This window comes from Cebus imitator, unplaced genomic scaffold, assembly GCF_001604975.1.
Source record: "Cebus imitator isolate Cc_AM_T3 unplaced genomic scaffold, Cebus_imitator-1.0 Scaffold1, whole genome shotgun sequence".
NCBI classification, from domain to species: domain Eukaryota; kingdom Metazoa; phylum Chordata; class Mammalia; order Primates; family Cebidae; genus Cebus; species Cebus imitator.
The window spans coordinates 3,514,556-3,534,037 of NW_016107316.1; the positions used below are offsets into that span (position 1 = coordinate 3,514,556).

General features: G+C 50.0%; 1 protein-coding gene across 10 annotated transcripts in view; it reads left to right on the forward strand.

The window, feature by feature from the left end:
* LPIN1 (lipin 1) overlaps positions 1-19,482 on the forward strand; it is a 152,644-nt gene that overhangs the window by 59,221 nt on the left and 73,941 nt on the right. For 2 of the 10 annotated variants that reach the window (XM_017525947.2, XM_017525951.2), the window contains exon 1: positions 12,211-12,299. The exons of the other annotated variants lie outside the window; for them this stretch is intronic. The gene's annotated coding sequence lies outside the window, so the exon portion shown is untranslated. Of the gene's footprint in view, positions 1-12,210; positions 12,300-19,482 lie in introns of those variants that run through there. 10 annotated transcript variants of the gene reach the window in all.

Below are 19,482 nucleotides of genomic sequence, written 5' to 3' on the forward strand. Positions count from 1 at the left end.
TTTTTTTTTAAATATAGACAGGATTTCTCCATATTGGCCAGGCCGGTCTTGAACTCCTGACCTTAGGTGATCCGTCCACCTCTGCCTCCCAAAGTGCTGGGATTACAGGCATGAGCCTCTGTGTCTGGCCCAGAGAAAGAATTTACAATGACACGTGTCCTACAGTAAATGCTCTTAGAGAAGGGGGAGGAAGGCCGTCTCCTTCTCTTATTGCATGAGAGAGAATTCAAGAAACTTTTTGTATTTGTATTTACCCTTGCATTAGAAAGGAACAGCTGAGCTACAACTGCACAGCTCCTTTGATGAGACAGAAGGAACAAGGGATGCAGAGACCAGAAGCTTGTTTAGAAAGTGTTCCCATGGCACCCTCGGAGGGGGATAATGTTCCTCTTACATCTTTGATGCTCCTTTTAGACGTATGTGGTTTTATTATATATTATATTAATGTTATGCTTTAGGTTAAAAGAAAATTCAATTTCGCTTTCCTAAGTACACAGGAACATTTGAATCTAGGAGATTGACAATAACCCTCCTAAGTGTCTTGTCCCTTTCCTGTGCTAACTTAGCCAACCAACTGATTAGTCCTTCAGCAAGTCTTCTGAGACCTTTCTGTGGGTCTGGCATACACTGGGCACTGTGGAATAGGGAAATGTGAGATGAAGTCCTCAGAGTGTAGTTACTCTCCTCACCAACCCCAGGTTCTAGGTCAGCAGTGAAAGAGGTTGTACTAGGCTCTAGGCAACAGGCACATGCCAAAGTGAATGGCTATAGGCGAACAGCATTTATATTCTCCCCATGGAATGATAAGATTTGTTAGCAAATTCAGTCTCTTTCTGCTTTCCTAATCATTCTTTAGAGCTGATAAATGGTTATATCACTTAGCACTGGAGGTTTTATCTTAGCTGGGTTCAAAGGTCTATCTGCTGAGGTATCTAGTGGCTGAGCTATTACCCTGGATGAGGGCTGGCTCAGATGTCCTGGTACTGTAATAGGCTGCACAGTGTCTTCTTTGCAGAAAACTGCTTTTATTGGGAAGTCAGCTTCCCTCACTGAGGTCGGACACTGGCTGACACCTTAGCTTTGGTGCAGCAGGAGCGGCCACGGAAAAACAGACCTCTCAAACACCGAACTGGGAAGGAAGATGGAGCCAGGCGATAATTTGTCTAAATGACCCAGCTCCCCTAACAAAGAGAAGCTCTGCCTTTATATAGGCTTACACTCTAGATATTACACTTGAAAGGATCTTAGGTTTACAGCCTTAGAAATCACATATGAAAGCGTCTTGGGTTTACAGTTTTAGGAATTACATGTGAAAGGCTTCTGGTCTCTGGATGGAGGAGTAGGGTAGGGGTTTGATCTTGTTTAAGTGAAAACAGTGTCCTCCGGGAGTTTCCCCAATACCAAGCCTGCTATTTACAGGAAGGTGATCCAGGAGGTGCCAGTCGGCCAGGCTTTTCTTCTACTGAAATGCAGGGTGGAAGTCAAGGGGGAGGTGATCCTAGATGCCTGGGTCTCCTTCCTCATTGGGGTTCCAGTATCTATGGCTGGTTGGTGAGCTCTGCATTGAGGCAGCCTGGGGAAGAATTCAGCATTGGGTACCTTCAGTCCAGGTTGACTTTGTGGATTTGAAACCATTTTGATGCCCTTTAGGATGTGAGCTTCTTTTCAGGTCTCTTTAGAATGCTGTCTTAGGTCAGGCTGCTGGAACTCGAATCATAGGCTGGGTGGCTTAAACCACAGAAATGTACACCTCATGGTTCTGGAGCTGGATGTCTGCCATTGGGCTGCCAGCATGGCTGGGTTCTGGTGATGCCCACTTTCCTTGGTTTGAAGACAGCTGCCTTCGCCCACTGTCCTCACATGACATAGAGCGAGCTCTGGGCTCCTCCTCTTCTCATAAGGGCACAAATCCTATCATGGGGAACCCGCCCTCATGAGCTCATCTAAACCTAATCACCTCCTGAGGGCTCCACTTCCCAACACCATTACACTGGGGACTAGGGCTTCAACAGATGAATTTTGGGGGAAACAAAGATTCAGTCCACAGCAGATGCATTTCTCAGTGGAAGCCAAAAAGCAATCCCAAAAGTGTTTTCTTCTTTGGTAGATTCATCTGGGATATACCGACATGGCCTTACCAATGATTGAAATCCTAGAAATTTAGAAGTACCCACTGCAGTCACTGTCCCCAGTCCCCTAAGTGGCTTCATTCCTGTCATCTCATCTCTTAGATTTACCCTCTTCCCTTTGCAGTCCTCTCCATAAACCAGCATGTCCCTGATCTGTGTGGCTGGTGTCTGCTCTGATTAGCTCATGCTCAGGGCATGTCTAATGGTTTGAATATCATCCCTGGGAATGGCAAAGGAGAACACTGTGGACTACAAGGCTGGGGAAAGCTGGGAAGAAGGATAAAGCCTGGAGTGCTAAACGCAGATGTGCTAAGAGAAGTGTATGCCAAAGGACATTACCTGTATAGGGAAGTGGACCAGGAGGAGGGAATGAGGTAATGTCGGGTTAGAAATGAGGGTGTGACATCTACAACCATCTGATCTTTGACAAATCTCACAAAAACAAGCAATGGGGAAAGGATTCCCTGTTTAATAAACGGTGCTGGGTAAACTGGCTAGACATATGCAGAAAGCTAAAACTGGATTCCTTCCTTATATCTTATACAACAATTAAGATGGATTAAAGAATTAAACATAAGACCTAAAACCATAAAAACCCTAGAAGAAAACCTAGGCAATGCCATTCAGGGCATAGGCATGGGCAAAGACTTCATGAATAAAACACCAAAAGCAATGGCAACAGAAGCTAAAATTGACAAATGGAACCTAATTAAACTAAAGAACTTCTGAACAGCACAAGAAACTGTCAGCATAATGAACAGGCAACCTATAGAAATGCGAGAAAATTTTGCAATCTATCCATCTGGCAAAGGGCTAATATCCAGAATCTACAAGGAACTTAAACAAATGTACAAGAAAAATACAAACAACCCCATCAAAAAATGGGAAAAGAATACGAACAGACATTTCTCAAAAGAAGACATTTATGTGGCCAACAAACATGTAAAACAAGCTCATCATCACTGGTCATTACAAAAATGCAAGTCAAAACCAAATGAGATACCATCTCACGCGAGTAAGAATGGTGATCATTAAAAAGTCAGGAAACAACAGATGCTGGAGAGGATGTTGAGAAATAGGAATGCTTTTACACTGTTGGTGGGAGTGTAAATTAGTTCAGCCATTGTGGAAGACAGTGTGGATCTAGAACCAGAAATACCATTTGACCCAGCAATCCCATTACTGGGTATATACCCAAGGATTATAAATCATTCTACTATAAAGAGACATGCACACATATGTTTATTACAGCACTGTTCACAATAGCAAAGACTTGGAACCAGCCCAAGTACCCATCAATGATAAGCTGGATAAAGAAAATGTGGCACATATACACCATGGAATACTATGCAGCCATAAAAAAAGGATGAGTTCATGTCCTTTGCAGGGACATGGATGAAGCTGGAAACCATCATTCTCAGCAAACAAACACAGGAACAGAAAAACAAACAACACATGTTATCACTCATGAGTGGGAGCTGAACAATGAGAACACAGGGAGGGGAACATCATACACTGGGGCCTGTTGGGGGATGGGAGGCTAGGGGAGGGATAGCATTAGGAGAAATACCTAATGTAGATGATGGGTTGATGAGTACAGCAAACCACCATGACACGGGCATATCTATGAAACAAACTTGCACATTCTGCACATGTATCCCAGAGTTAAAGAATAAAAAAAGAGAGAGAGAGAAGAAAATGTGAGGGTGTGAGTTTCCCCTCTGCTGCATGGCCGTTGACTCATTTTCAGGAGCCAGCGCTGCTGCTGGGGAGTTCCACTTCTGGTCCTGACGGAATAAGAGGAGCAGGCTTACCTTCCTATCTTAAAAACAGCCAGAAAGCTGAACAAATGTCTGAAATAACACTTAGTGGACACTGGACAATAGGCAGAACAGGACAGGGGAAGCCAACAAGAGCAGCCTCACAGGGTTCTAGCTCAGCAGTGCAGGAAGAGAGAGCCCAAAAAGAGCCCAAGGGCCTGCCCAGCTCAGGAGACGGAGTGTGGGCTTCAGGGAGGCCAAGGCAGCTAGAATTTGCAGGGCAGAGATCTGCAGAAGAAGGAGCCCAGAGAGTGGTTCAGAGATCTTCAAGGAATGCCTCTCAGGCATCAGCCGAGTACTGGCGTACACGTGAATGTGAGGCAAACACCAAGGGAGGAGCGTGCAGGCAGAACAATCTCCAGGAATTTTTGGAGACTGGGTGTGTTTTGTGTTTATGGGAGCAGCTTAGAAATATATCCCTAAATTATCTGATACTCTTCTTTTCAGAAAGAGGCACCTACTCTTCCCTCCCTTGAATGTGGGCTGGGCTTACTAATGTGCTTTTAAAGGACAGAATGTGGTGAAAGTGACGATGATGGTTTGTGACCTCAGAGACTAGGGTGTAGAAAGCCTGGTGGCTCCTGCCTTACCCTCTCTTGCGTCAGCCACTCTGGGGAAGCCAGAAGCTGTACTGCTCAATCAGCCTCCTGACAGGTCTGTGAGGCAGGAAACGGAGCCCCCCGCCTATAGCCATGGGAGTCACCTCCCTGGAGGCTGATCCTCTGGCCCCACTCAGAGGGCTCCACTCCAGCCATCACCTTGACTGCGACCTCACAAGACAGCCCGAGTCACAGCCACCAGACAGCTGCTCCTGGATTCCTGACACAAGAAACTTCAGGGAATAAATACTTGCTTTTTCAAGCTGTTACATTTTGAGGTCAATTTTATGCAACAAAAAAACTTTGTTTCTGACAGCCGAACTTGGAAGACCCCCACCCTTAAATTCAGGACATAGAGGAGAAAAAGCAGAAGAGAACTGCCTCGCAGAGGTGGCAAATTAGTTCCAGAACAGAGGCTGCTCTGGATCCACCGTAACAATGTTGAACATCAAGCCTCAGAAAGATCAAACTAACTTAAGTAACTTTACTGCATCTCAGAACAAAGCAGAGCACTTTTTAAAGGAATGTAACGAAATCTAGTCACCGACAGTATAAAATTGACAACGTCCCACGTCCAAACAAAAATACTGACCTTGTAAGGAGGTCCAGAGAACAATCAATCAATATAAACAAATCCAGAAATGACATTCATGATAGAATTAGATGAGGGTGTTACTACTTATTGTTAGAACCTATTGTGAATAACATGCAGTGTAAACCCTTTGTTTCAGGGTTCTCCAGAGAAACAGAACCAAACAGGACAGATATGGATACAGATAACTGAGAGGGGATTTATTTGGAAAGGGGCTTACGTGATGCTGGAGGCTGAGAAGTCCTGTGATTTGCTGTCTGCAAGCTAGAAAACCAGGGAAGCGGGTGACATAGCTCAGTCTGATGGCAAGGACCTGAGAACCTGAGGGGCTACCAGCCAGGTCCTGGAGTCCAACAGCTGGAGAACCTGGAGTGCTGATGTCCAAGCGCAGGAGAAGAAGGGTGTCCTGGCTTCAGAAGAGGGAGGGAATTTGCCTTTCCTCGGCCCTTTTGTTCTACCGAGAAACTCAACTGACTGGTTGGAGTCCAGCCCACGTGGGTGAGGATGAATCTTCCCTCCTCACTCAGTTCACTGATCCAAATGCCAACCTCTACCAGAAACACTCACAGACATCCCCAGAGACAATGCTGTGCCAGCTATCTGGGCATCCCTTAACCCAGTCAAGTTGACCCCCAAAATTAACCATCACACCCTTCCATTACAACCTCTGGAATTGTCAGATTGGTTAAAAAAAGAATACCCAACTATATGGGGTCAATGAGAAAGTCACCTTAAACATAAAGACAGGTCAAAGTAAACAGAATGGAAAGAGGTACATATGTGATGCTAACACTAATCAAAAGAAAGCTGGAGTGGCTATATTAGTATCAGAAAAAAAACGGATTTCAGAGCAAGCAATAGTAGCAAGGATGAGAGTCATTTGTTCATCTTCGACAATCCTAGATGTGTATAGTTCTCATAACAGAGCTGCAAAGTTCATGAAGGGGTGACTTGGGAAGGGAAAGGCTTTCTGTACTAGGTAACACTTCCTGCAGGCACACACTACCGCTGGGGACTGCCTTGTTTCATGCAGCCATAGAAAATTCTTGCTCTTGGCCAGGTGCTGTGGCTCACACCTGTAATCCCAGCACTTTGGGAGGTCAAGGCAGGCATGTCACTTGAGCTCAGGAGTTCCAGACCAGCCTGGGCAACATGACAAAACACTGTCTCTATTTAAAAAATACAAAAATTAGCTGGACGTGGTGGTGCTAATCTGTAATTCCAGCTACTTGGGGAGGATCACATGAACCTGGTAGGTGGAGGTTGCAGTGAGCCAAGATTGCCCCACTGCACTCCAGCCTGGGTGACAGAGCAAGATCCTATAAGAGAGAGAGAGAGAGAGAGAGAGAGAGAAAGAAAGAAGAAGGAAGGAAAGAAGGAAGGAAGGAAAGGAAGGGAGGAAGGGAGAGAGGGAAGGAGGAATGGAGGGAGGGAGGGAGGAAGGGGAAGGAAGGAAGGGAAGAAGGGAGGGGAAGGAAGGAAAGAAAGAGAAAAAGAGAAAGAAATATCTTCTTGTCAGTTGATACAGGGTTAAATTTCGGGATAAAAAAATTTGAAGCCATCTTGCCATGACACTAAACAGAAATAAGCAAGTGAAAGCCCAGAAGATCTGTTGCTACTAATCAGAGGAAGTGGGTCTGAACAAGGAACCACGTAGCCATAAATACCAAGCAGTGTCCAACAGGTTGCTTAGCCGAGGCATAAAGTCATGCCTTTTCTCAGGCACATCTCATAAAATTCTTCCCAGAGCACTCAGAGATGCTGTATCCAGTTTTCTTATTCACAAGAGATCTCCCTTAAGCTGAGGAGGAGACAGGCCTGACAAGGAGCAGGGTGGCTTTCACAGCAGTGCAAGTGGGAACCCCTGTGAAATTCTCCTGGAAGGCAGAACTAAGAGATGTCAGCCCTGATGCTAAGCATCCCCATAGGAGGGGCTGACCAGGAGCCCGGAGTCCTGCCCCAGCTGTGTCCCCCTAAGTTGCTGGGTGAACCTCTGTAGAATGTGAGGATGGCCTGGTCATTTTCATTCTCGAGAGACACTGGGGAGAAAAAGAACATTTTGTGAATGATGTCATGTGTCCACAGGTAACTCTGAAGCGTGAGCTGCCCGAATTCAAGGCCACCTGCTTAATAGAAGACAGCTAGAAACCTCATCCATGAGCATAGTAAGCACTGCTGTTTGGTAGTTCTGTTATCTGCTAAGGTGTCATGACTGTTAGATAAATAATATTGTTTGGCAACTGCAAGGAAATAAACCGTGGAAATTGGCTCCAAAAGATGCCACTGGAGCTCAGGAGTTCCAGACCAGCCTGGGCAACATGACGAAACCCTGTCTCTATACAAAAAATACAAAAATTAGCTGGGCAAGGATGTTGCCCAGGCTGGTCTCGAACCCCTGAGTTCTTCATCAGTGATAATACCATGCAAATGCTGAGTGGTAAGAGCTGGAACTGGTAAAGTGATTCAATATTTTATTGGTTGCCTGGATACCAGTATATCTTATTTAATTTCCCCCCCAAAGCTGCTGAGGCGGGGATAGTTACCTCTTTTTAACAGCTGAGGATGCTGAGGCTCAGACAGCACCCAGCCACGTGGCTGAGCTAGACTTGAATTTGAGCCTGTTCAATTTTGAACCCTAGGCTTTGTGCATCTGACCAGGTTGTGTATTGCTAATGAGAAGATCTACAGTTATGTGCCACATAACAGTGGTCTGGTCAACCACAGACTGTGTATACGAAGCTGCTTCTGTAAGATTCAAATACGGTATTTTTACTATACCTTTTCTATGTTTAGACACCTTACCACTGTTTGTGTCTCTGGGCCTCAGTTTTCCTATCTAAGGAAAGGGGAGACTCTTAAGGGTTTTCTGCCTCTGGCTCTCCTGAGCCTCCTGTCTGTGTGGCTGTTTCCTTAGCACTGGGGAATGTGAGACTTGAGATGTGCTGCTTATGGCTGTGACAACCCCACACTTGTTTAACGAGGTCATGGCGACTCAGACGACTGATTCACGGTGACATGTGGGGTCTTCTGGTTCCTCCTGGAATTAGAGTGCACTGTGACGGTCCACGCGCCCCAGCCTCACCACCACTGTTTCTAAGTAATGGAGTTCTCTCCTCCCTTGCTGGTCATGTTGAAGTCTTTTTCTCTGCCCCTCCTCACACCCTGGTCTCTTTCTTTTTTCCTGCCTCTCTGCTGTTCTCTGTCCTAGCCACGCTCATTATGAATAGTTTCCAATCTGACCAGAGTAGAAAGGGCGTTCCAGACCCTCTTGCTTCATCAGGGGGAGACAGGCATGGGGCTTGCTGTGAACTCCCCCGCCCATAAGTGGCCAGCCCCGGGCTTTTTTCAAGCACCTGTGTGTGCCTGACTGCTATGTGCGTGCTGCTGGCTGGCCCGTGGTTCATTCTGCTCCTTGACACCTGGCCTAGATTTGTCTAGGTTGGTGCCTGCTCAGGCCACCGAGGTCAGGTGAATCCTCTTGCTTGGGGACCAGGCAGGTCAAATCCTGCTTCAGTGCACGCACGACCTTTGAGTTCACAGTGGCCTGGAGCACAGTAACAGTTTTTACACGATCACAACCCCAGACTGTGTACTCCCTGAAGACAGACACTGTGTCTGGTCTGCTCCCCTTTGGAGCCCCCAGTGCTTAGCCTAGGGCCTCCAAGATGCCTATCTGTGGCCAGCTTTCAACCTTTACCACCCTGCCACTTCCTATGCCTCCACTCTAATCTGGGAGCCCTGCCCTAACTGTGGAGTGGGCCTCTGGACAGCCCCAGGTGACTGTCAAATCCTTCTGTGCTTTGGTTCCAGATGTTCGCTCTCCGAGGATCACTGTCCTCCTCTCCCTGCGGAACCCAGGGCCTTTTACACCTGCCTCTTCCCCTGAAACTGGCCTTGCTCAGCCAGCCATGGCACCCAGGGGCTCCACTCCACCGTGGGTGGATTCCCAGGCCTGTTTCCTGCCCTCCAAGGTGGTGAAGCGACACCAGGTATCCCCTGGTTCCCACCTGGTTCTTGAGAGAGTGCCCAGGACAAAGTCACCTCATGAAGGTACCCCAACCAAGGGGTGGCCCTAGATCCCGAGGAGATGCCCTCCCTTCTCCGGAGCCCCAGTCACTGGTGCCAGGTATAAAAGGCTGCACCTCTGGGGGAAGAATTCATTTTTCTCTCTTTGGGATCCAGGGCAGTTAGAGAGCTAACCATTCTCATAGTCCTGGGGGATCAGCCAACGGTTCTCCTTCCTACAGCAGCTGGCAGGGCAGTGGTGCTGAGGGATGCTCGCTCTTCCTGCCTACCTTGCCCCAGGTATTCTGGGCCAGACAGTAGAGCCCTTAAACTGTGCAGGTGGTTGATCTGGACAACTTCAGAGTTCCTGGGATACAACAGTTACTATCACCAGCTGGGCTCAGCAGTGAACAGATTCTTCTGGGAATGGCAACTCCTCAACTTACAGAGTTTTCGAATTGAAAAATCTTCCAGCCCACAACCATGACAGCAGCTTCCCCGATGCCTTTTTCATCCTCAAAGCAGATCTGTGTCATGCGCACCTGCAGCCCATTTCTCAGATTGTGGAACTGAGCCTCTAGAATCAAGATGCCTGCGCTGCTTTGCTAAGGCATTACTAAGCCCCTCCTTCCTCCTCCAGCCAGGTGGAGCAAGGTTACTCATCCCTGGAGTTCCTTCTCTTCCGAGTGGGGCTAGGTCCTGGGATTGGCCAGGGGGATCTCCTCAGCTCTCCAGGCTGAGTCACTGCTAGGTCAGGCGTGGTTGCTGACAGCACAGCCAAGGGCCCTCCCAGGGGGACTCCAGCCAGTGCAGGATCAAAAGCACCAGGGCTTTGGAAAGTCATTTCGTTTATAGCCTGGGAACACACTGATCTGGTGTTTCCTTCTCATTGCTTGTTTGTGAAAAAGACTCCCCTCACCCCCGGCCTTCCCTGAGGTGGCAAGCTGGGCAGCAGTGGGACCTAATTTGCTCTGAATCCAGCCAGATGCTGCTCATCAGAGCCGACTCTAGCCCTGCTCAGCCCCCAAATTCATCATTTTCAGAATGAGGGCTTTGAGTTGAATTTTCCTGTATTTTCAGATCTCCCATCTTCACATTGGAATAATGGAATTATTTTACACAAAAACCAAATTAAGTGGCCTGAAGTTGGACTGGCTTCCTGGAAAGCCTTTCCACATAGAGTAGACTTGCTTCCCAGGCAAGGTCCTCCCTGGAGGTGGGAGGGGAGGGTGCAGGAGGGCTTCCTGCCTGGGGGCTTGCAACCTCAGGAATTTGTGGGCAGCTGTGATGCACTTGAAACTCTGGTCTCTGAGAAAACCCTTGTGGAGGTATCTCGCCTACAAACTGCAAGATTCTCTTTGTGTAGCCCCCACCTCTGCAATGTCAGCATGGGAGGGGTTTGCCTGTTTTCTTGGACCGGCTGCCTAGATGGGAGCTGCCCCAAGCCCAGCTGGAGCGCGTCCACATTTGGCCACATGGACGGGAGCTGCGTCCCTGGACAAAGCTCGCCAAGCAGCTGCCCCCAAACGTCTATCCCGAGCTGGCCGCCTTGTCCAATTCACTGAGCTGCCGCATTCGATGCTGTTTCCAAGCTGGCCTCCTCCCTCGCCCTCTGCATCTCAGCAGAGCAGCCCTTCAAGCTTCACAAGGAGACTGGCCTTTGATTATTGCATCACACGCCTCACCGGCCCCATTCATCAGCAAGCCTGTGGGTTTTTCCTCCAAATCTCTCTGAAGTCTTTTAACTTCTCGCTGAGCAGCCCCTGCGATCTGAGACATCGTCTCCCCCGGTTCCCTGCAGCGTCATCTGTCTCCACTCCTGCAGTCCATTTTCCATGGAGTGGAGGAGTGACTTTTTAAAGAAGTAAATTAGCTCATATAATTGTCAGGTTTAAAATTCTTTTTGGATCAGACGTGGTGGTTCACGCCTGTAATTTCGGCACTTTGGGAAGCCAAGGTAGGAAGACTGCTTGAGCCCAGGAGTTCGAGACCAGCCTGGCCAACATAGGGAGACCTGGTCTCTACAAATATTAAAAAAATTAGCAGGTCGTGGTGGCATGCCCCTGTGGTCCCAGCTACTTGAGAGGCTGAGGCAGGAGGATTGCCTGAGGGCAGAAGGTGGAGGCTGCAGTGAACGGAGATTGTGCCACTGCTCTGTAGCCTGGGTGACAGAGTGAGACCCTGTCCCCAAATTAATTGGTTTTGGAATAATACCTAAATAATACCTAAACTCCTTGCCTTGGCCTACAGGACCTAAATATTTGGCCCCTGCCTCCCCTCCACCCCACAGCGCCAGCCCCAGGACCTTTGTACCTGCCACTTCTGCTCCCCAGAAAGCCCCGGCTCCTCCCCCATCTTTGTAGACATAGGTGTTTCTTGTCATTTAGAGTTTCAGTTCAAATGTGACACCCTCTGATTGATGGACATCATTTCATCACCGGACGTTATGTAGCTCATTATCTGTCCCCTGCCTGCCTCCCGGCTGGAGAAGTGCAGGAAGCTGCCTGTCCCTCTCCTGTTTAGAGCCACCCTTCCGCAGCTGGAGCTCCGCTTGGCGGAGGCAGGAGTGGATGCTGCCACCATCAGGATGAGGTGGCCCAACGTGGAGAAGCTAAGAAGAGATGGCGATCGGTCAACGCGGCTGCGCTTTTATGGTGAAAGAAACGAAGGCCGAGGGTCAGAAAGGTCAAGGACGGGCTCAGGTCCCGTTGCTGGTGATGAGCAGGACCCACAGGACCGACGGGATCTTGGCCAAGCCCTGGGAGGTTTACCTGGTCATTTACCTGGCTGCCCTTACCATATACTCCTCCTTTCCCCCCTCCCCCAGCCATCAGCAAAGGTCAATCCTGAGTGTTAAAGACATGCACGAGTTTGGCTCGGGAAAGGAAAATCAGAAAGGTGGCCTAAGGGGCCCCACCTCCAGGAATCCTAAAGTAGGCGGGCGGGGGTGAGCTGCCAGAGCCGGCCGGCGGCCCTGAAAGCAGCCTCCGCCAGCGCCTCGCGAGTCCCCCTCTCACCGCCCCGCTGGCCCCGTCCCGGCCCCGCCCCCGTCATCTTGCCCCGCCCCTTCCCCGCGCCCCGAGGCGAGTGGCGCTGACAGCGGGCGGCGGGCTGGGTGTTTGCATACAAAGGCGGCCACGCGCGGCGCAGCACGGTGAGTAGCCGCCGCTTCCCGCCTCCCGCTGCGGAGCAGGGGCCGCAGCCTCGGGTTAGGCGAGGCAAGACGCGGCTCGGGGCAGCTGGAGGCGCGTGGCGGGGCGGGGGTTAGTCCCCGGGGGCCCGAGGACCGACGTCCGGGCTACCTCCCCGCTGCCCTCTCTGGGAAGTGGTTCGGGAAGGGAGGCGGGGAAACAGGCCCGGGAGGCCGGGAGGGCCTCGCGAGCATCCCTGGGGCCCCGCCTTCGCTGCGCGCCCCGAGGCCCGCTGTGGGTCCGGCCTGGCTGGTCTCGAGCGGCGGGGGGCCTCCGGGCGTGCTGCCGCGCAGACCTAGAACCGCGGGGACCAACTCCAGCCGGCTAGCGTGGTGCGTCCTGGCTCTGCGCGATCAGCCCCTGCTATGCACCGGGGACTGCGATGAGGGTCTTTCTTTCCCCCGGAGTTAGGATTCCAGCGCTGCAGTTGGGGAAACTGAGGCTCAGGGAGGTTGACCTCCGTGCCCAAGGTCACACAGCTGCCGGGCGGCAGGGCAGGCTGAGCCTAGGTTGGAATCCCGGTTCTCATATTACAGCTCTCCCCTGCAGGGCCTCTGCACCTTTCTTTCAGCCTAGTGGGTGCTAGGCCTAGTGAGCTCCATCAGCTGCTCCTGCACATAATTTTATTATGGGGAAGGCCAGGAAAATAGAGGATGAGAAGTAAGGTTTTGGAAGTAACTTGAGTGCCCTAGAGCTGGCGTAGGTTATTTGTGTGGTCTGTAGTTGCTGGAGGTGTCAACCCTGTTTTTGATCAGCAAGCAGGAAACCAAATAAGACAACTGGCAATATTAATTTGGAGAGTTTTTGAAACCCAGTAGTTTCCCACAGGATAGAAGTGTTTTGGGAAATCGGAGCTTGTAACAGTTTTTTAATTGGGGGTGTTGTAGTGTGGTGCTCTAGAGGTAGTGATTGTGAGATTGTTTATCCTTTGTTCCAAAATTTGGGTCTTATGAATGAAAGTAAGCAGGTGATGAATGTATAGTATTTGAGAAATACATCCACACATGAACACTTTTCTTGCCCCCAGATTCTTGTTGAAAGATCTAACAGTTGGGATTTTTGATTCTATATTTTGATAGCGCTTCACATTTGCCAACGTTTGTTATCGAGTGTTTTGCTCACGGTTGTATGGTTTTGGTTTTTGTTCCTGTTTGCATGTGGGGCCACATCGTGTTGTGGAGCTGGGCCTGGATAGAGCCCTGGACTTCGTCGGGAGGTCTGGGCTCTGATCTGGGCTCTGCCTGAGCTCTGTGGGACCCTGAGAGAGTTCTTTCACCCACCCAGGTCCCAGTTATCAGCAGTTCCTTTCTTTTTGTTTGTTTGTTTTTGCTTTTTTTTCTTGAGATGGAGTTTCACATTGTCACATGGGCTGGAATGCAATGGCATGATCTTGGTGCACTGCGACCTCTGCCTTCCGGGTTCAAGCGATTCCTGAGTAGCTGGGATTACAGGTGCCCACCACCACGCCTGGCTAATTTTTTGTATTTTTAGTAGAGACAAGGTTTCACTATGTTGGACATGCTGGTCTCCAACTCTTGACCTTGCCGTCCGCCCACATGGCCTCCCAAAGTGCTGGGATTACAAGTGTGAGTCACCGCGCCCAGCCAGCAGTTCTTTTCTTTTAGAAAAGCGCAGGGGACAAGGGGCGGACCTGCTGAGTCTGGAGGCCTGGGAGAGAACCTGAGGGTTCAGGTGAGGGACCGCAGGGATCCTGGTTGGGGAGGGCCTTGGAATTGACTGAGGAGGAGTCTCCCCTGAATGAGGTGGGGGCGATCGGCCTGATCCCGCCAGAAGGAATTCTGTGGGTCCAGCTCTTATGCTCGGGCGATCGGCCTGATCCCGCCAGAAGGAATTCTGTGGGTCCAGCTCTTATGCTCTTTGCTCTGTCAGCTGCACGAAGGGCCCTGGACCAAAGGGCAGAGGTAGGTCAGGAGATGAACAGATATTTCAGAAGAAGGTCCTGAGACCACCGTGGCTGGCACTGAGCGCTGGCCTTCGCAGTTGTTATTCTGACCACTCACAGATGCAGATCTTGGGCAGAAGGCTTCAATCCTCTGAGCCTCAGTTTTCTCATCTGTAAAATGAAGGGATAATCATACTCATTTACAGGATTGTTGTAAAAATTAACTGAGATAAAAAAAAAGAGCCTCTGGGACATAGTATGGGGTCCATGAATCATAGTGGTGGTTATTATTTTAAGGTACCACAGGGTGCCAGCGAGGAGGGGCTCTTTGTGGGGTTGGGACAGTCCTGGCTGATGCCGGCCTCTGCTCTATAAATCATCCCTGTGGGACGCTCCCTCCCCCTGACTGCCACCCGTCTTCGGGTTGGCCTTTCCTGACCCTCTATGTACTGGGTTCAAGGTCTAAAAGGTACCTAAATGAGATTAATTGATTTGGGCAAGCTTGCCGATGGGGGTGGTTGAGGGGTACAGGCACTCAGAGCTTTTGAGGGATACTGAGGAGGAAGACCCTGGAATCACCCACTAGCAGCTTTGGGGCTTGTTCCCTGGGAAGGGCAAAATCACAATTTTGACACTTTATTGAACCCTGGCATAATGTATGGTATAATAAGCCCTCTCGTTTACAACCAGAATGGGGTGTGTGGGGAAGAAAGAGTTGGGACAAAACCCAAGCAAGCCCTTCAGTGATGTTACAGGTTCTTCATTTAGAACAGGCCCAGGTGCCTGTCGATGGCTGTTTCTGAAATGTTTGCTTTCTGAACTGTGAGTGAGGGTCTGGAGGGAGAGGGGCCCACGCCTGTGTGTGGCAGGGACACACCCGCACTGGCCCTGCTCCTTGATCAGAGGATGCACCTTTGCCTGAAGGGAATCTGTCCCACGCCCCCAGGCCACACTGGGCCCTGGGGCTGCTGGGGTCCCGAGCAAGCTTTCCACTGCTTTCCCCTCTCCATCTTCCCACCTGTAATTGACCAAACAAGCCCCTAGCAGCTGGGGTTGGGGTGGGGTCTGTGCAGGCAGGAATATGTTGAGCAGTGAGTTTCTGCCTGAGGAAAGCTCTGGGTCCGGGTCCAGGCTGACACTTTCCACAATGAGGTATGCAGCCCAGAGTGTTAAAATCTCAGCACAGCGTCTGCCCCACGGGCCTGCTTGCTGAGGAAGGCCAGGTAGGTTGTGCCAATGCCACTCCCAGCTGACAGGTGGGGAGGAACCAGATGGACTGGGTTCCATCAGGAGAGAAGCCAGCAGCTTGTTCACACCGGTGGTCGTGGCTATACCAGCTGATGGGTTTCCCAGCCCACTGACCAAATTTTGTGATTCTCACAACAACTTAGAATTTTCGGCTGATGCCAACTGCTGGGGCTTTCCAGAAAAAGCTGTAGGTCGTTAGAAAGGCACTTTGCTCTGTAGGGAGTCCTGTTTGCTTCTAAGTGTGAGCTGATTTGCATTGGCTCACAAAGCTGACCACAGGCCCTGCATGGGACACACCCCTGACACCCCCATTTGCCTGCTGGCGGTGCACTTGCACCCCTGGGGCCTTGCTCCTTTCCCCTTGCCCTCTGTCCGCTTGGCCACACACACTCACTTTTTGGCAAAGCCATCCTCTGCATTCGTGGATCTCACTAGGCCGTAGGTCTTTGGTTTACAAGATGAGACAAGCACCAAGGCTTGCAGGATAATCGGCACCAGGCAAGGTACGCGCCCAGACACCTGTCTGGCTACAGAATGTCCCGCCATTGGGCACTGCACAGTGCCAGAATGTTCCCCAGTCTCGGGGTGGCCTTTTTGGGCTCAGATTTTGGGCAAATGAGAATGTGTTATCACCCTAGTGGAATGTAGGCATGGCCTTCAATAGTTCTGTATTCATTTTAACCAGTAATGTTCTTTGCCTCTGTCTTTTTGGGAAGGTACCATTGAAATAGGTGATATATACAAAGTCCTCTCCAGCAAGAGACATTATTCAAAGACCGGGCTTTGTCTGGGACCAGTTTGTGGTCTCGGAATTAGCACCTGGTTTTTATTTGGTGCATGTGTGTTGGGAAAAGAACTTTACTAACTCACAACAGTCCTATGAGGTGGCTCTGCTGATGTCATCCCTTTTTATAAAACAGATGCGAAACCACAGTGCAGAGAGGTTAGTAACCTGCCTGTAATCCCAGCACTTTGGGAGGCTGAGGTCATAGAGTTAATGGAAGGTGGAGCTGGGATTTGAACACCTCCAGGGCCTGCGCTCTTACCCGTTGAGCTGTATTGTCTCCTAAAAGACAGTGCTCTGGAACATCCAGATGATATTGGTCCCCACCCCAATTGCTGGGGTGTGGTAGGGGTGGGTGATGGTACAGAAATAATGAGAATAAGGGCAGAGCATTCTTTTGACCAAGACACGAATTTGGACAGAAGGCTCTTGCAAGTGTGTAGCGAGAGCGTGCCATTGGGTCTTCGAAGGAAAGGAAAGTCCTGTCCTTACTCAGTGAGCTAATTAAGAGCCAAAGGGTTGGAGTCCAAGCCTCGGGCTGTTTTGCTCATCATAGTGGTCACACTGTATTGAGAAGTCTGCACCCACCTTTATCCAGGCCATTTGTATTTGTCGGCAGGAACCTGAGAACAAGCATCACCTGGGATTTAATATCTGAGGGTTGCAAAGTGTCTGTGCTGGAGGAGCTGAGTGGTCACTCACCTGACCTTCCCTCCAAAGCAGGACTGCCCCTGTCCAGCACCCTCTTCTGTCTCAGTGGTTTCAGTGTTGGAGAGACCCTGACACTGAGTGGACCAGAGTTTTCCAAGCTTCATTCTCAGTTCTCTGAGGTCACTAATAATTGACGTGAAATACATGCAGACATAAAAAACAGACGCTAAAGGCCGGCCGCGGTGGCTCACGGCTGTAATCCCAGCACTTTGGGAGGCCAAGGTGGGTGGATCACCTGAGGTCAGGAGTTCAAGACCAGCCTGGGGTTTTAATGAAATGCTTTGATTTTGGACCATCTGAAAGGCCTCCTTCAATTGGCATATCTTTAATTATGAATGGGGTTGAGTATCTCTCTCATATATTACTGGCCAAATGTGAACTGTATACGTTTTGGCCATTTTTTCTTTTGAGCTGATCTGAGGCCATTTTCAACTGACTTTAACCTTCTAGAGGTGGATGATGTAGGTGCAAATGGTGGGGTTGAAAAAGCAGTGGCAGGGGTTTGAATTTTGGCAGTTCCCAGAAAGCGTTTCTTGGCAATCTGTGAAGCCCAGAGGTGGATGCTGCCAATTTTGGAGCAAATGTAGAATTTTCTAATGGTAACAATGAGGCAAGAAACCATGTGACCTCTGTCACCTCGTCCCAACAGTGTTAGCAGTGCTGTCCTTTCTGGAACCGTATGAAACTGACGTCAGGAGTGCTGTGGAGCCTCTGCTGGGTGCTGGAGTTCTGCAGATGAGCTTAATGATGGAAACGCCCTCCTGTCCCGGGCAGGGAGGGGGATGAGCAGGGTGGGGGCAGGGTGGAAGGAGGAGATGCCTGCCCTGCCGCCCCAGAAGCTCTCTGCAGGAGCTGTGCGTTTTCCTCACCTGCCTAACACACGGGCAGGTCTTTGGTGGCGGGACCCCAGGGCTGGCCGTGTTTGCCGTTTCATCACTTTTTTCAGCAAGTGTTGAAAGGCCTTTAAAAGGCCCCTGACCTGCAGGCCTTTTAAAGCATCTCCAGCTTTTCTGGTGAATTTTTATATTTTGGACGGGAATGTCTCACCAACCCTGGCATGCCAAGAAAGTCCCCAACTTCCCAGCAGGTAGTGATGGATGCAGAACTGTGCTCTTCTATTTAAGAAGCTACTCAAGGTACTCTGGTCAGGACAGTTTAACCACAGGGATGCTGGTGGACTCAGTCAATCCAGACCTGGCAGAGGGCAGCAGCTGCCCTCAGTGTGTGTCAGTTACAGCAGGGCGTGGGCTGCTGCCCAGGTGGCCTGACTTTCTGTCTGCGTTCCTTTCCCTGCATCACCCTGAGTCTGAGCCAGACTTCCTTTTTTGTCATCACCCTTATCAACTGCCATAAGTATCAGTCTACAGTGCTCTGAAAAGACTTCCTCACTGCCATTAGTGCAAATTACAGGAGGAAGCTGACATTGTTTATAAATCAATTTCATATTCATGCAAGTCTTATTAGTCATTATACCATTTTGGGCACTTCTTAGAAGCTTTTTGTGTTTTTAGATGCTTTGGATGAAAATCCTCATTTGTCTCGTAAACCTCCAGGGTGGGTGAGATCTTGGCGAGCACCAGTAGCAGTGTGATGTTTGTGACTTTATCCGGTGCTGGGCGGACCAGAGATAGAGCCCCCAGATGCTGAGACACTGACTGCAGTGTGCTCAGAGGAGGGCGGCTGGCGCCCTGAGCAGGAAGCCCCAAAATTGTCACTGTCAAGCCCAGCTGGGGAGCCGACAGTGCCTTCTCTAGAGGAAGGGTGCCAGGGGTGGTCATTTAGTTGTCCTGACCTGGTCTGTTGACCTCGAGCAGCAGCCAATTCTGTATCTGGGAGCTGTAATTTGCTGATATCAGAAACACAGATAAGGGGGCCCCATCTCAGACAGATGTTAGGTTGGCTTTTGAATCACTAAGCTCCCTGGATGTGCCTTAAGTTCACAGGTGCACGGTAAGCACCTGCCATGAGGGCAGATGTGACAGAATGCATGTTTGCTCTCTGCACAGTGAGTGGGTTTTGGGTAACCTCTCTCCAGGAAATGATGAATCACTCAGAGATAAGCAAGTGCCAGAGAAGTCTCGGATCACGGACTAAACACAGGAGGGTGTTGTGACCTTTCTAAGTCCTTAAGGGTTGTAGGGGAAGGTTTTGAACAATGGCTTTTGACTTTACCTTCTGAGGGGCCCTGTCAGGGAGTGCTGATGTGGGGGAGAACAGTTTTGAAGGTGTCACATCCGGGGCCAGCCCCGAGCCTTGCTTCTGTAGCCACCTCCTACAGGAGGTCACGACAATAATAAGATTTTGCACGTGTCTTCCAGGGGCAAAGACCTTTCCAAACTAGTCATTGTGTTGACCACTCAGGATGACAGCCTGGTGGGCTCCGTCAGAGCTGCTGTGTTAATACCCTGCTCCCACACACATAGCTGGTAAATGCGGGAAGATAACACTCACAGCCAGGCCTTCCGACCCCCAGTTTTGTGTCATTTCTGCTTTTCAGCCT